Raw genomic sequence first — 15,846 nt, 5'->3', positions numbered from 1 at the left:
AGAAGAAGAAGAAGAAGAAGAAGAAGAAGAAGAAGAAGAAGAAGAAGGTAGTGGGAGGGGAAGAATGAGGCGGGGGAAATCGGAGGGGTGAACGAACCATGAGAGACGATGGACTCTGAAAAACAAACAGGGTTCTAGAGGGGAGGGGGGTGGGAGGATGGGTTAGCCTGGTCGTGGGTATTGAGGAGGGCATGTTCTGCATGGAGCACTGGGTGTTGTGCACAAACAATGAATCCTGGAACACTTCATCTAAAACTAATGATGTAATGTATGGGGATTAACATAAGAATAAAAAAAAAATTAAATTGCAAAAAAAAAAAAAATGTGCTCCAGCAGGTGATCTGGGTCCTGTCTTTGTCACCAGAATGGGAGAACTGTCCTCAGAAGTTGTTGCAGCAGATACACTATCTGAGGACCAATGTCAGTGCCAATATCCCTGGGTGGCCCAAGGCTGCAGTTTTACCTGGTGAAGGTTTCTTTCTTACAGAGTTTCCTTTCCCAACACAATGATTTCCGCTGAGCAACTTCAGCTCATTGTCTACAGAACCCCTTTAACACCATTATTCTGACTATAATCAACAATATTCTGAATTGTGATAATTTGTGCATTGCTTTGAATTGTTATTTACCTCCTTTATTTTAGTTTGATTTTTTAATGTACATTTTATTTCAGCAACTGGGCTGTAAGATCTTTGAGGGAAATGTAGGCCTCTTGGTAAAACTCTCTACAGAAAGATCTCATGGGAGTCATTATCCAGGGATCTCATTAAATGGATATCATGAGCCCAGAGGGCCCCAGAAATGCAAATTACCAGTAAAAATTAAAGGATGCCTATTTCTCTGTCTGATTGATGAGGGAGGGTGTTTTATGGAAACAGAAGTCAGCAAAAATCCAGAAGGGCTGATGTATAAAAGAGGGCCAAGTTTCAGTTATAGCCTTCCTCAGAGATTAAGAGAAAATGAGGCAGGGGCTCTAGCTGGACCAGGGCCTATGTGCCCATCACCCATTATGTTTTTCTACCCTGGGATAGAGGATCTTTGGTAGGGAGAGCAGCAAAAAAGCCAGTTGTGTCTGGACTTGAGAAGGGCTGTATGACACACACCCCGGCTAAAGCCCTGGGTGTTAATCACTGAATCCTCCAAGATGAAATTAGAGCCTCTTCAGTCTTTAGTACCTCACAGGACCTCAAACACAGCTGTTACCCACGACATGGGATGATCAGGACAGTGATACAATCATTTTCAAATATTTATTTACAACAGTTCCAACACTTGAAATTATCAGGTCACATTTCCAAGAATAATGACTAAATGTAGGTTAAATATTTTTGCGTACCTGTCTCCTCCCTCTTTCACCCTGTTTTGTTTGTTTGTTGTTGTTCAGTTAATGGCTTTTACAAGCATACAAAACAATCACTAAGTCATTTGTGGCTCCTCTATCTTCATTAGATATGACTTTGGTATTCAAAATATGTGAGAGCACTCCCCAAATGAGGGCAGCTTTGGAAGGACTTGAATATGAGATGATGGGACAATTCTATAAAAAATACCTTGACTTATATCTGGGTGCATGTTAATTTTATCTTCCTTATAAATATTATGCAGCAGTTACATGCCAGGCATCATGCTAGTGGTGTGGCCTGAGGCCAGAGCTTTCTCAGTGGACTTTTTTTGCCATAAACCAATGTCCAGTCTCCTCCACAATGACTATGTGCCATTGCAATTTGGAACTACATTTTGTTGTTCTTTCTATGCCTTTGCAAATTTTTTCCCCTTCCCTCTGAAATGTCTTCTGCTCTGCTTAAAATGCACCATCCTTTGAGGCCCAGTTCAGAGTCTCCATTAGCTACACAGCTGCATGGCCCTGCAGGAACTGGCCCAGACTCTGGTGGGTGCCCCTTGGCTCTGATTTCATCACCAGTGTGGCATTTAGCTCCAAATATCTCATGTTTCAGATATTTGGCTCCTTGAATTCTATCCTCATCCTCATCTCTCCATCCATTGCCACCCATAATCTGTGGTCCAATTCTGGGGCCTGTGTAAATGTGTAGAATGGGGAGTTCTGGCCCCTGAAGTTTATAATTACAGTAGTTACTTACCAGCATTCTATGACTCAGCCTTCTTCCCCTCGACACAGGCTGCTGAGAAAGAACAGAAAGAACAAAAAGATCCATTTCTTTGTTAGAGACACATGACTGGTTGACAACATCTCTGAAGATGAGGATTACAAAATGAGATTTGCATCACAGCCAATGACAAACACAAAGCCATATTTATATCAACAGATAGAAAAGCATAAAAAGGATCAGGTTTTGAAGATTTTCAAATCCAAACAAGCCATATTCTTGGGAAGCAACATATAAAAGGCATGGAGAGAATGGAAGAACTCTCTAATAATCAGAAAAAATAAGCTAATATAAACTTGGGAACAATGTCTTATGAAAATCAAGGCAGGGTCAATCTCTGGGTTGGCTCAAATCCTTGCACTCACCTAGAACAGATGCCCATCAAAGTGACACCACAGCTCACTTCCTAGCCCTATGGCATACTAGCTGTGTGGTTCCAACTCTAGAAGAGGATACTTGATCAGTGTCCAAGGCATCAACCACAGAGTGTTTGGCATCTCTTAAACAGACAGTTAATGGAGGTGTCCCTCTATGCAAACCTCAGGAGAACATTCTGGCAGTTACTGTTTGTTAATCACTGATGACATCTTAAAGTCTCGTGGTTGCATTGAGGCTTCTTTACCCTTTCTGCTAGGGGAGCTGTTTCTTCCTAAACCCTGAAGAAAAATGACAAACAAAATTTATTGTTGTTGTTTGTAGGTGTGTAGTAAAAGGAAAAATTTTCTCTTAAGAGAGGCATTCAGAGTCCCTTTCTTGTCCAGAAGGCTCACCTCTTAGTCCAGAATGCACTGAGTGTAACAGGGGCAGGTGTTATATAATCGTAAACAAGATATTTACTCTCCATGGGTTTCAGTCTTCTCACCAGTAAGGAGATTTGGATCAATTGAATAGTCTTCTTTTGCATGACTGCTATGAGGTAGCACTTGGCTTATGTGCTGGTGGGAAGGAGGATAGGAGCCCAGTGATGAAGAAAGACATGGCCGCAATCTCCAGGAGCACACAGCCAAGAAAGGGATACCCTTTCTTTAGTTCTAAATCAAAGTTTCCATTTCAGGCCAATAGCTGAGAATCCAGGTATAGGGATGATGTCCAGTGATTAAGATGTGCACCCAACCCTCTGGAAACTTACTGGACCTAAAACTGCCACAGAGTGAGTCAGGTGTAAAAATAACCCTAAATGGATTTCTTTAAACTTTATGACAAAGATGTTACCAAAATCAGCCCAAGAAAGGAAGGCAATCAATACTGTTTGCACAAATTATTTTTAAAAGGACATTTTGATTATGCAAATAACCCATGTTAAGTGTAGGATAATTTTAAGATACAGGTAAACATAAGAAGAAAATGAGAATCACCATATGACTGATATCTGAGAATCTGTGCTTCTGACTATGGCTCTGTCTCTCCACCTGCATTTTCTTAAAATGGAATATGTACATCCATGCTGTTCTGCAACCTGCTTTGGAATTAAATGCACTTTCCATATTCATAGAAATGAATAAATCTCTACAGTGCCATTTTAATGAATGTAGAGTGATTCAGTATGGAACTATCTTGATTTGAGTTTTCTAAAGAAAATATAATCACCATCTTTACACCTAAATATTTATATACATTCTTATTTATTTAGAATAAATTTTTAATAATTGAATTGCTAAATCAAGACACATTTATACACATTGACAAACTGATTAATTTTTAAAAATCTACTTTGTTGATAATAAGTGCCAATAGGGCAGGACACCTGGGTAGCTCAGTCAGTTAAGTCCCTGCCTTCAGCTCAGGTCATGATCCAGGGTCCTGGGTTCGAGTTCCACATCGGGCTCCTTGCTTGACGGAAGCCTGCTTCTCCCTCTGCCTGCCAGTCTCCCTGCTTGTGCGTGCTCTCTCTCTGACAAATAAAATCTTTAAACAAAAAGTGCCAATAGGGCACACTCAACCTTATTTTCTCATACTATTTCAATAATTTCCTCCCATGAATTACCATTCTCACTTCAAATGACCCACTTGCACAACCTCACATTCATGACATTGACATATCTATATTATCATACCACAAAAGCTGTAAAATATATCATGTTTTCACACTAATTGGCATATGCATGTGGTAATCTTAAAAAAAAGACTACATCAAGTTTTCAATACCTTTCTTGCAATGTAACATGCATATGCCAACCCATGTGAACTATAACAGAGAAAAAAACAGAGTGAAGAAGGATGCGGTAGAAGGAAAAGAATATACATTAAGATATCTGTTATCATAACCTCTAAATTTTTAAAATCTTTAACAAAAAGCATTAGTATTTTTTTAAATCTTTAACACAAATCAGGGTCTAATTCTTTTCTGCTGGTCTCCAGAAAGGGTATGTAGCCCAGTGGTGAGGACTCAGAGCCCAGGGGGAAAGGCAAGGATCTGGGTCTTGTTTCATACCTTAAAGCTTTGTGAACAAATTTGAGCAGATCAATTAAGTTTCTCATCTGGAATCTGATGAAAATCTTGCCAGGCCCACCTCACATAATGATATAATTCTCTATGAAAATTACCATTAAATTAAAGAGTTATGGTGAAAACTAACTGGCATCAGTGTTTGAGTTTGGTTATTCTCCAGAAATGATTAAAGTTTTACATGTTTAATTAGTTTTTCTTTCAGTTATTTGAAAAGATACTTTCACTAGGATGTTTAAACACAATTATACTTAATGTTTGGCTGTAAGCAGAGATGTCCAGTTCATGACCTATCCACCCATATGCCCAGAGAATCATTGATCAGATCTACCCAGAAAAAAGCTAAGACAGTGGAAAAATTATCACTTGGCTTAGTTAAGTCTGAAAATGTCTCATCACAGGCAAACACACCAAATGCATTAGGTTATTTCAAAGTTACAAATGATTCTAATTTTCCATTTGTTACATAGCTATCTCTGTAAACTAAGGCCAATGGAACTAACTAAAATCCATAGAATATTTTGGTGAGTCTCTTACTGGACACAATTTTTCCTCAAATTACTGATAGCAAAATTAACAAATTAGCAATCTGCTCTCCATCTCCTCATGGAGCAGCCAATGACTAGGAGGAGAGGTCTGCATAACTGGGGAGGGACAAAAGATGTGAAGACAGGAGGAGCTGCAGTTGGTGGCTACAAAAGTGGTCATCGCAGGCAGCAGGACAGAGAAGGGCAGCAAAGATTTTCAGGTGCTGACCCCATTTCAGCACTGCACTCTATGTCCATCTTGTCCAACCTTGTCCACCATCACCATTCATCCTCATTTTACAGGTAAGGAAATTATGGCTCAGAGATGAGTCACTGTTAGATGCTTACATGGTCAGTCAATAGGTGTTTGAATAAGGTTTTGTACTTTTTATTATGTTCAGTTATCCACTGCATAGTACATAGGTAGGTTTTTTTATTTTTAGTAGTTCTTTTTTTTTATTATGTTATGTTAATCACCATACATTACATCATTACTTTTTGATGTAGTGTTCCATGATTCATTGTTTGTGTGTAACACCCAGTGCTCCATGCTGAGTGTGCCCTCTTTAATACCATCACCAGGCTAAGCCATCCTCCCACCTTCCTCCCCTCTAGAACCCTCAGTTTGTTTTTAAGAGTCCATCGTCTCTTATGGTTCGTCTACCCCTCCGATTTCCTCCCCTTCATTCTTCCTCTCCTGCTATCTTCCTTTTTTTTAAACATATATTTTATTATTTGTTTCAGAGGTACAGATCTGTGATTCAACAGTCTTGCACAATTCACAGTGCTTACCATAGCACATACCCTCCCCAATGTCTATCACCCAGGCACCCTATCCCTCCCATGCCCCACCAGTCCAGCAACCCTCAGTTTGTTTCCTGAGGTTAAGAATTCCTCATACAGTGAGGTCATATGATATATGTCTATCTCTGATTGACTTATTTTGCTCAGCATAACACCCTCCAGTTCCATCCACATCGTTGCAAATGCCAGGATCTCATTCTTTTTGATGGATGCATAATATTCCATTCTCTATATATACCACTTCTTCTTTATCCATTCATCTGTCAATGGACATCTTGGCTCCTTCCATACTTTGGCTATTGTGGATTTGGATTTATTTGGATTTATTTCCCTGAGGCCGAGCAATATTGAACACTTTATTATGTGTCTGTTGGCCATTTGGATGTCTTATTTGGAAAAATGTCTGTTCATGTCTTCTGCCCATTTCTTGATTGGATTCTTTGTTCTTTGGGTGTTGAGTTTGATGAGTTCTTTATAGGTTTTGGATACTAGCCATTTATCTGATATGTCATTTGCAAATATCTGCTCCCATTCTGTCGGTTGTCTTTTGGTTTTGTTGACTGTTTCCTTTGCTTTGCAAAAGCTTTTTATCTTGATGAAGTCCCAAGAGTTCATTTTTGCCCTTGCTTCCCTTGCCTTTGGCGATGTTTCTAGGAAGAAGTTGCTTCGGCTGAGGTCAAAGAGGTTGCTGCCTGTGTTCTCCTTTAGGATTTTTTTTTTTAAAGATTTTATTTATTTATTTGAGACAGAGAGCATGAGAGGGAGGAGGGTCAGAGGGAGAAGCAGACTCCCCGCCGAGCAGGGAGCCCGATGCGGGACTCAATCCCGGAACTCCAGGATCATGACCCGAGCCGAAGGCAGCCGCCCAACCAACTGAGCCACCCAGGCGCCCCTCTCCTTTACGATTTTGATGGACTCCTGTCTCACATTGAGGTCTTTCAACCATTTGGAGTCTATTTTTGTGTGTGGTGTAAGGAAATGGTCCAGTTTCATTCTTCTGCATGTGGCTATCCAATTTTCCCAACACCATTTGTTGAAGAGACTGTCTTTGTTCCATTGGACATTCTTTCCTGCTTTGTCAAAGATGAGTTGACCATAGAGTTGAGGGTCCATTTCTGGGCTCTCTATTCTGTTACATTGATCTATGTGTCTGTTTTTGTGCCAGTACCATGCTGTCTTGATGATGACAGCTTTGTAATAGAGCTGGAAGTCCGGAATTGTGATGCCACCAGCTTTGCTTTTCTTTTTCAACATTCCTCTGGCTATGCGGGGTCTTTTCTGGTTCCATACAAATTTTAGGATTATTTGTTCCATTTCTTTGAAAAAAGTGGATGGTATTTTGATGGGGATTGCATTGAATGTGTAGATTGCCCTAGGTAGCATTGACATCTTCACAATATTTGTCCTTCCAATCCATGAGCATGGAACGTTTTTCCATTTCTTTGTGTCTTCCTCAATTTCTTTAATGAGTATTTTATAGTTTTCTGAGTACAGATCTTTTGCCTCTTTGGTTAGATTTATTCCTAGGCATCTTATGGTTTTGGGTGCAATTGTAAATGGGATCAACTCCTTAATTTCTCTTTCTTCTGTCTTGTTGTTGGTGTATAGGAATGCCACTGACTTCTGTGCATTGATTTTATATCCTGCCACTTGACTGAATTCCTGTATGAGTTCTAGCAGTTTTGGGGTGGAGTCTTTTGGGTTTTCCACATAAAGTATCATATCATCTGCAAAGAGTGAGAGTTTGACTTCTTCTTTGCCGATTTGGATGCCTTTTATTTCTTTTTGTTGTCTGATTGCTGTGGCTGGGACTTCCAATACTATGTTGAATAGCAGTGGTGATAGTGGACATCCCTGCCATGTTCCTGACCTTAGGGGGAAAGCTCTCAATTTTTCCCCATTGAGAATGATATTCGCTGTAGGTTTTTCATAGATGACTTTTATGATATTAAGGTATGTACCCTCTATGCCTATACTCTGAAGAGTTTTGATCAAGAAAGGATGCTGGACTTTGTCAAAAGCTTTTTCTGCATCTACTGAGAGGATCATATGATTCTTGTTCTTTCTTTTGTTAATGTATTGTATCACATTGATTGATTTGCGGATGTTGAACCAACCTTGCAGCCCAGGGATAAATCCCACTTGGTCGTGGTGAATAATCCTTTTAATGCACTGTTGGATCCTATTGGCTAGTATTTTGGTGAGAATTTTTGCATCCATGTTCATCAGGGATATTGGTCTGTAATTCTCCTTTTTGATGGGGTCTTTGTCTGGTTTTGGTGTCAAGATAATGCTGGCCTCATAAAATGAGTTTGGAAGTTTTCCTTCCATTTCTATTTTTTGGAACAGTTTCAGAAGAATGGGTATTAATTCTTCTTGAAATGTTTGGTAGAATTCTCCTGGGAAGCCATCTGGCCCTGGGCTTTTGTTTTTTTGGGAGATTTTTGAGACTGCTTCAATTTCCTTAGTGGTTATAGGTATGTTCAGGTTTTCTATTTCATCCTGGTTCAGTTTTGGTAGTTGATACATCTCTAGGAATGCATCCATTTCTTCCAGGTTATCTAATTTGCTGGCATAGAGTTGCTCATAATATGTTCTTATAATTGTTTGTATTTCTTTGGTGTTGGTTGTGATCTCTCCTCTTTCATTCATGATTTTGTTGATTTGGGTCATTTCTCTTTTCTTTTTGATAAGTCTGGCCAGGGGTTTATCAATCTTGGTAGTTCTTTCAAAGAACCAGCTCCTAGTTTCCTTGATCTGTTCTACTGTACTTCTGGCTTCTATTTCATTGATTTCTGCTCTGATCTTTATTATTTCTCTTCTCCTGCTGGGTTTTGGCTTTATTTGCTGTTCTTTCTCCAGCTCCTTTAGGTATAGGGTTAGGTTGTGTACTTGAGACCTTTCTTGTTTCTTTTTTTTTTTTTTAAGATTTTATTTATTTATTTGAGACAGAATGAGAGAGAGAGAGCACATGAGAGGGGGTAGGGTCAGAGGGAGAAGCAGGCTCCCCACTGAGCAGGGAGCCCGATGTGGGACTCGATCCCGGGACTCCAGGATCATGACCTGAGCCGAAGGCAGTCGCTTAACTGACTGAGCCACCCAGGCGCCCCAACCTTTCTTGTTTCTTGAGAAAGGCTTGTATTGCTATATACTTTCCTCTTAGGACTGCCTTTGCTGCATCCCAAAGATTTTGAATAGTTGTGTTTTCATTTCATTGGTTTCCATGTATTTTTTAAATTCTTCTTTAATTTCCTGGTTGACCCATCCATTCTTCAGTAGGATGCTCTTTAGCCTCCATGTATTTGAGTTCTTTCCGACTTTCCTCTTGTGATTGAGTTCTAGTTTCAAAGCATTGTGGTCTGAAAATAGGCAGGGAATGATCCCAGTCTTTTGGTACCGGTTGAGACCTGATTTATGCCCTAGGATGTGATCGATTCTGGAGAATGTTCCATGGGGACTAGAGAAGAATGTTTATTCCGTTGCTTCGGATGGAATGTTCTGAATAGGTCTGTGAAGTCCATTTGGTCCAGTGTGTCATTTAAAGTCTTTATATCCTTGTTGATCTTTTGCTTAGACAATCTGTCCATTTCAGTGAGGGGGGTGTTAAAGTCCCCCACTATTATTGTATTGTTGTTGATATGTTTGTTTGCTTTTGTTATTAATTGCCTTATATAATTGGCTGCTCCCATGTTAGGGGCATAGATATTTACAACTGTTAGATCTTCTTGTTGGATAGACGCTTTAAGTAGGATATAGTGTCCTTCGTCATCTCTTATTACAGTCTTTGGTTTAAAATCTAATTTGTCTGATATAAGGATTGCCACCCCAGCTTTCTTTTGGTGTCCATTAGCATGGTAAATGGTTTTCCACCCCCTTACTTTCAATCTGGGGGTGTCTTTGGTTCTAAAATGAGTCTCTTGCAGACAGCATATCGATGGGTCTTGTTTTTTAATCCAGTCTGATAGCCTGTGTCTTTTGATTGGGGCATTGAGCCCATTTACATTCAGGGTAACTATGGAAAGATAGGAATTTAGTGCCATTGTATTGCCTGTAAGGTGACTCTTACCGTATATTGTCTGTGTTCCTTTCTGGTCTATGTTGCTTTTAGGGTCTCTCTTTGCTTAGAGGACCCCTTTCAAGATTTCCTGTAGGGCTGGTTTCGTGTTTGCAAATTCCTTTAGTTTTTGTTTGTCCTGGAAGCTTTTTATCTCTCCTTCAATTTTCAATGACAGCCTAGCTGGATATAGTATTCTTGGCTGCATATTTTTCTCATTTAATGCTCTGAAGATATCCTGCCAGTTCTTTCTGGCCTGCCAGGTCTCTGTGGATAGGTCTGTTGCCAATCTAATGTTTCTACCACTGTAGGTTACATATCTCTTCTCCCAAGCTGCTTTCAGGATTTTCTCTTTGTCTATGAGACTCGTAAGTTTTACTATTAGATGTCGGGTGTTGACCTATTTTTATTGATTTTGAGGGGGGTTCTCTGTGCTTCCTGGATTTTGATGCCTTTTTCCTTCCCCAAATTAGGGAAGTTCTCTGCTATAATTTGCTCCATTATACCTCTGCCTCTCTCTCTCTTTCTTCTTCTTCTGGGATCCCAATTATTCTAATGTTGTTTCGTCTTATGGTATCGCTTATCTCTCGAATTCTGCCCTCGTGATCCAGTAGTTGTTTATCTCTCTTTTTCTCAGCTTCTTTATTTTCCATCATTTGGTCTTCTATATTACTAATTCTCTCTTCTGCCTCATTTATCCTAGCATTTAGCGCCCCCATTTTTGATTGCACCTCATTAATAGCCTTTTTGATTTCTACTTGGTTGGATTTTAGTTCTTTTACTTCTCCAGAAAGGGTTTCTCTAATAACTTCCATATTTTTTTCAAGCCCAGCTAGTATCTTTAAAGTGATGATTCTGAACTCTAGATCTGACATCATATTAATGTCCGTATTGAGTAGGTCCCTGGCAGTCGGTACTACCTCTTGTTCTTTTTCTTGAGGTGATTTTTTCCATCTTGTCATTTTGTGCAGAGGAGAATAGATTAATGAGAGAACAGAATGCTAGCAGAGTAACAACGTCCCCAGAAAGTATACTCTACACTAATCAGAAAGACCTGAAACAGTGGAAAAAGAAATGGAAAGAGAGAAAAAAGAAAAAGAAAAAGATAAAAACAAACAAAAACAAACAAAACAAAACAACAACAAAAAAACCAGAATGTGATCAAATATGATCAAGCTGGTATATAGATCAGTGCCACACACTAGATTTGGGGTGTTTTTTGGTCTGTTAGAAGAAAGTGCCTCCCAAAATTTTAAAGAAAGAAAAACTTATATATGTGCAAGAATAACGGTTGATATGATGAAGGGATGGAATATGACTGTATAGATGGAAATTATAAAAAATTTTATAAAAGGACTTGATAAGTTGTTTGAAAAGAGAAAGAAGAGGATTTAAAAAAAGAGAAAAAAGAAAAAAAAGGGAGAGAATGTGATCAGTCAGGGGAGTAGAAAAAAACATATACTAGAGATTTAGGGTATATTTTAATCTGTTAGAAGAAACTATCTCAAAATTTTAAAGAGAGAACAATTTATATATATATATATATATGCCAAAAATACGGGTAACTACTATGAAGGGATAGAATATGTCTCTAAAAATGAAAAATAAAAATGTTTTTTAAAAAAAGGGATTGATAAGATGTTGGTTGAAAAAGGGAAAAAAAATTCAAAAAAAAGAAAAAAGAAAAAAAGACAGTTAAAAAAAATTAACTTTGAAAGACTAAAGAATCATGGTGAAAAAGCCATGAATTCTATGTGCAGTATTCCCCTAGCGCTGGAGTTCTGCTGCTCTCATTGATCGGTAAACTCGGTCTTGGCTGGCTGTTCTCGCTGATCTTCTGGGGAGGGGCCTGTTGCGGTGGTTTCCAAATGTCTTTGCCGGAGGTGGAATTGGCCCCCCCTTGCCCCCTCCCAGCTAAGTAATCTGCTCGGGTTTGCTCTCCGGAGCTTTTGTTCCCTGCGAGCTTTCCGTACAGCTGTGGAGGCGGAGAGTGAAAATGGCGGCCTCCCAATCTATGCCCCGGAGGAGCCAAGAACTTGGGGCCCCGCTCCTCAGTAAGCCCCCAGAGAAAAGCCATCAGTGACTCCCATCTCCCCGGTCTCCGCTCGCACTCCGTGCTCACCCGGCCTGTGACCGCGTGTTTCTATCTCTCGCACCCGACCCCAGGTGGAGTCTCCAAACCCAGCAGATCCCTGCGGTGCACTCCCTCGCAGCTCCTCCCAGGGGAGGAAGGTGAGTCTCCCCGGATCTGCCGCTTGTTGGGCCCCTGCTGGAGGAGCAGTGGCCCGACTGTGCTGCAGATCACAGTTTATTGCAACCCTGAGCTGAGAGCCCGCGCCTGGGCTCCGCCTCTGCAGCCGGCTTCCCTGCTCCAATACCTGGAGCTCTGCCACACTCAGGAACCCCTGGTCTTTCTGTGACCCCGAGGGTCCTGAGACCACACTGTCTTGGAGGGTCCCACCTCCTGCTTAGCCACCAGAGTGACGTCCCTCGGCGGAGCAGACTTTTAAAAGTTCCGATTTTGTGCTCCGTGGTTCTATCACTTACCAGAAGCAGCCAATGGAGGCCCCTTCCCCGCATTGACCAACATTTTTATTTGGGCAAAAGTAATTTCAAGAATGACCCTGAAGGTATTTCAAGAAATAGGCTTTATTTAGAGTCAACTTCATATAACAGATTAGAGAACAATAGTGCCCTAGTGGTAAACAGAATTTGAGAACAGAGTTGAGAGAATTTTCACAGAAATTATATTTTATAGGAACTACAAAATATAAACAGATAGTTATTAAAAGATTAGTACAGAAATCACAAAATGATACTGGCTGAGAACTGGCCTAATAAGCCATATCTATCCCTGAAGATCTTATGGCCTAAATCTATATAACAAGGCCCCCAAACAAGGAGGAAATTAGTTCCCCTAGACCTCACAGGAGGGAGACCTTCTCCTTTTAACCAGGGAGATAAGAAGTGGCTTTATCAAAGATGAGACATTGGTTCTGATCCTAAAAGCATAGAAATAATTTGGAATATAAAAGTGAGATAATTTACCAAATACAAAGAAAATATGAAAGTATCTTGAAAGAAGTTGTTGTGGCCGATGTCAAAGAGGTTACTGCCTATGTTCTCCTCTAGGATTTTGAATGGATTCCTGTCTCAAATTGAGGTCTCTCATCCCATTTTGAGTTTATCTTTGTGTATGGTGTTAGAGAATGGTTGAGTTTCATTCTTCTGTATATAGATGTCCAATTCTCCCAGCACCATTTATTGAAGAGACTGTCTTTTTTCCATTGTATATTTTTTCCTGCTTTGTCGAAGATTATTTGACCATAGAGTTGAGGGTCCATATCTGGGTTCTCTATTGTTCCATTGGTCTATATGTCTGTTTTTGTGCCAGTACCATGCTGTCTTGGTGATCACAGCTTTGTAATATAGCTTGAAATCAGGCAACGTGATGCCCCCAGCTTTGTTTTTCTTTTTCAACATCTCCTTGGCGATTCGGGGTCTTTTCTGATTCCATACAAATTTTAGGATTGTTTGTTCCAGCACTTTGAAAAATGTCACTGGAATTTTGATCTGGATGGCATTGAAGGTATAGATTGCTCTGGGTAGCATAGACATTTTAACAATGTTTATTCTTCTGATCCATGAGCATGGGATGTTTTTCCATCTTTTGTGTCTTCTTCAATTTCTTTCATGATTGTTCTGTAATTCCTAGAGTAGAGATCCTTTACCTGTTTTGTTAGGTTTATTCTGAGGTATTTTATGGGTTTTGGTGCTACTGTAAATGGAATCGTTTCTCTAATTTCTTTCTGCATTTGCACTGTTAGTGTATAAGAAAGCTATTGATTTCTGTGCATTGATTTTGTATCCTGCCATATTACTGAATTGCTATATGAGTTCTAGTAATTTGGAGATGGAGTCTTTTGGATTTTCCACATAAAGTATCATGTCATCTGCGAAGAGAGAGTGTTTGACTTCTTCTTTGCCAATTTGAATATCTTTTATTTCTTTTTGTTGTCTGATTGCTGTTGCTAGGATGTCTAATACTATGTTGAACAATAGTGGTGAGAGTGGGCACCCTTGACGTGTTCCTGATCTTAAGAGAAGGCTCTCAGCTTTTCTCTATTGAGGATGATATTCACTGTGGGTTTTTCACAGATGGATTTTATGAACTTGAGGAATGTTCCCTCTATCCCTGTACTCTGAAGAGTTTTTATCAGGAATGGATGATGTATTTTGTCAATTGCTTTTTCTGCATCAATTCAGAGGATCATATGGTTCTTGTCTCTTCTCTTATTTATGTGTTCTATCACATTGATTGATTTGCAAATGTTGAACCACCCTTGCATCCTGGGAATAAACCCCACCTGGTCGTGATGGATAATCCTTTTAATGTACTGTTGGATCCTATTGGCTAGGATCTTGTTGAGAATTTTGGCATTCATATTCATCAGGGATATTGGTCTGTAATTCTCCTTTTTGATGGGGTCCTTGCCTGGTTTTGGGATCAAGGCAATGCTGGCCTCATAGAACGAGTTTGGAAGTTTTCCTTCTGTTTCTATTTTTTGAAACAGCTTCAGTAGAATAGGTATTATTTCTTCTTTGAATGTTTGGTAGAATTCCCCAGGGAATCCATCAGGCCCTGGACTCTTGCTTTTTGGGAGGTTTTTTGATCACTGCTTCAATATCCTTACTGGTTATTGGCTTATTCAGGTTGACAATTTCTTACTGTTTCAGTCTTGGCAGCTTATAGGTTTCTAGGAAGGCATCCATTTCTTCCTGGTTGCTTAATTTATTGACATATAGTTGTTGATAGTAATTTCTAATAATTGTTTCTATTTCCTTGGTGTTAGTCATGATCTTTCCCCTTTCATTCATAATTTTATTAATTTGGGTTCTTTCTCTTTTCTTTTGGATAAGTCTGGCCAGTGGTTTATCAATCTTATTAATTCTTTCAAAGAACCAGCTTCTAGTTTCTTTGATCTGACAGTCTCTTCAATAAATGGTGTTGGGAAAATTGGACAGCTATATACAGAAGAATGAAACTTGGGGCACCTGGCTGGCTCAGTCAGTTAAGCAGTTGCCTTTGGCTCAGGTCATGATCCCAGCATCCTGGGATCAAGCCCCGTGTCAGGCTCCTTCCTCAGTGGGGAGCCTGCTTCTTCCTCTCACTCTGCCTGCCGCTCTGCCTACTTGTGTTCTCTCTCTATCTTTGTCAAATAAATAAATAAAATCTTTCAAAACAAAAAAAAAAGGTAGAATGAAACTTGACCATTCTCTAACACCATACACAAAGATAAACTCAAAATGGATGAAAGACCTCCATGTGAGACAGGAATCGATCAAAATCCTAGAAGCGAACATAGGCAGTAACCTCTTTGACATCAGCCACAGCAACTTCTTTCAAGACACATCCCCAAAGGCAAGGGAAACAAAAGTGAAAATGAACTTTCTGGACTTCATCAAGATAAAAGCTTCTGACAGCAAAGGAAACAGACAACAAAACAAAGAGGCAACCCACAGAATGGGAGAAGATATTTGCAAATGACACTACAGAAAAAGGGCTGATATCCAAGATTTATATAGAACATCTCAAACTCAACACCCAAAAAACAAATAACCCAGTCAAGAAATGGGCAGAAGACATGAACAGACACTTCTCCAAAGAAGACATTCAAATGGCTAACAGACACATGAAAAAAATATTCATCATTATTATCTATCAGGGAAATTCAAATCAAAACCACACTGAGATACTACTTTACACCAGTAGAATGGCAAAAATTGACAAGGCAAGAAACAACAAATGTTGGAGAGGTTTTGGAGTAAGGGAAACCCTCTTACACTGTTGGTGGGAATGCAAGTTGGTACAGCCACTTTGGAACAGTG

This window comes from Mirounga leonina, unplaced genomic scaffold (assembly GCF_011800145.1).
Source record: "Mirounga leonina isolate KUSES-001 unplaced genomic scaffold, KU_Mleo_1.0 Mir_178, whole genome shotgun sequence".
Lineage (NCBI taxonomy): Eukaryota > Metazoa > Chordata > Mammalia > Carnivora > Phocidae > Mirounga > Mirounga leonina.
Note: the sequence above shows the minus strand (reverse complement) of the source record.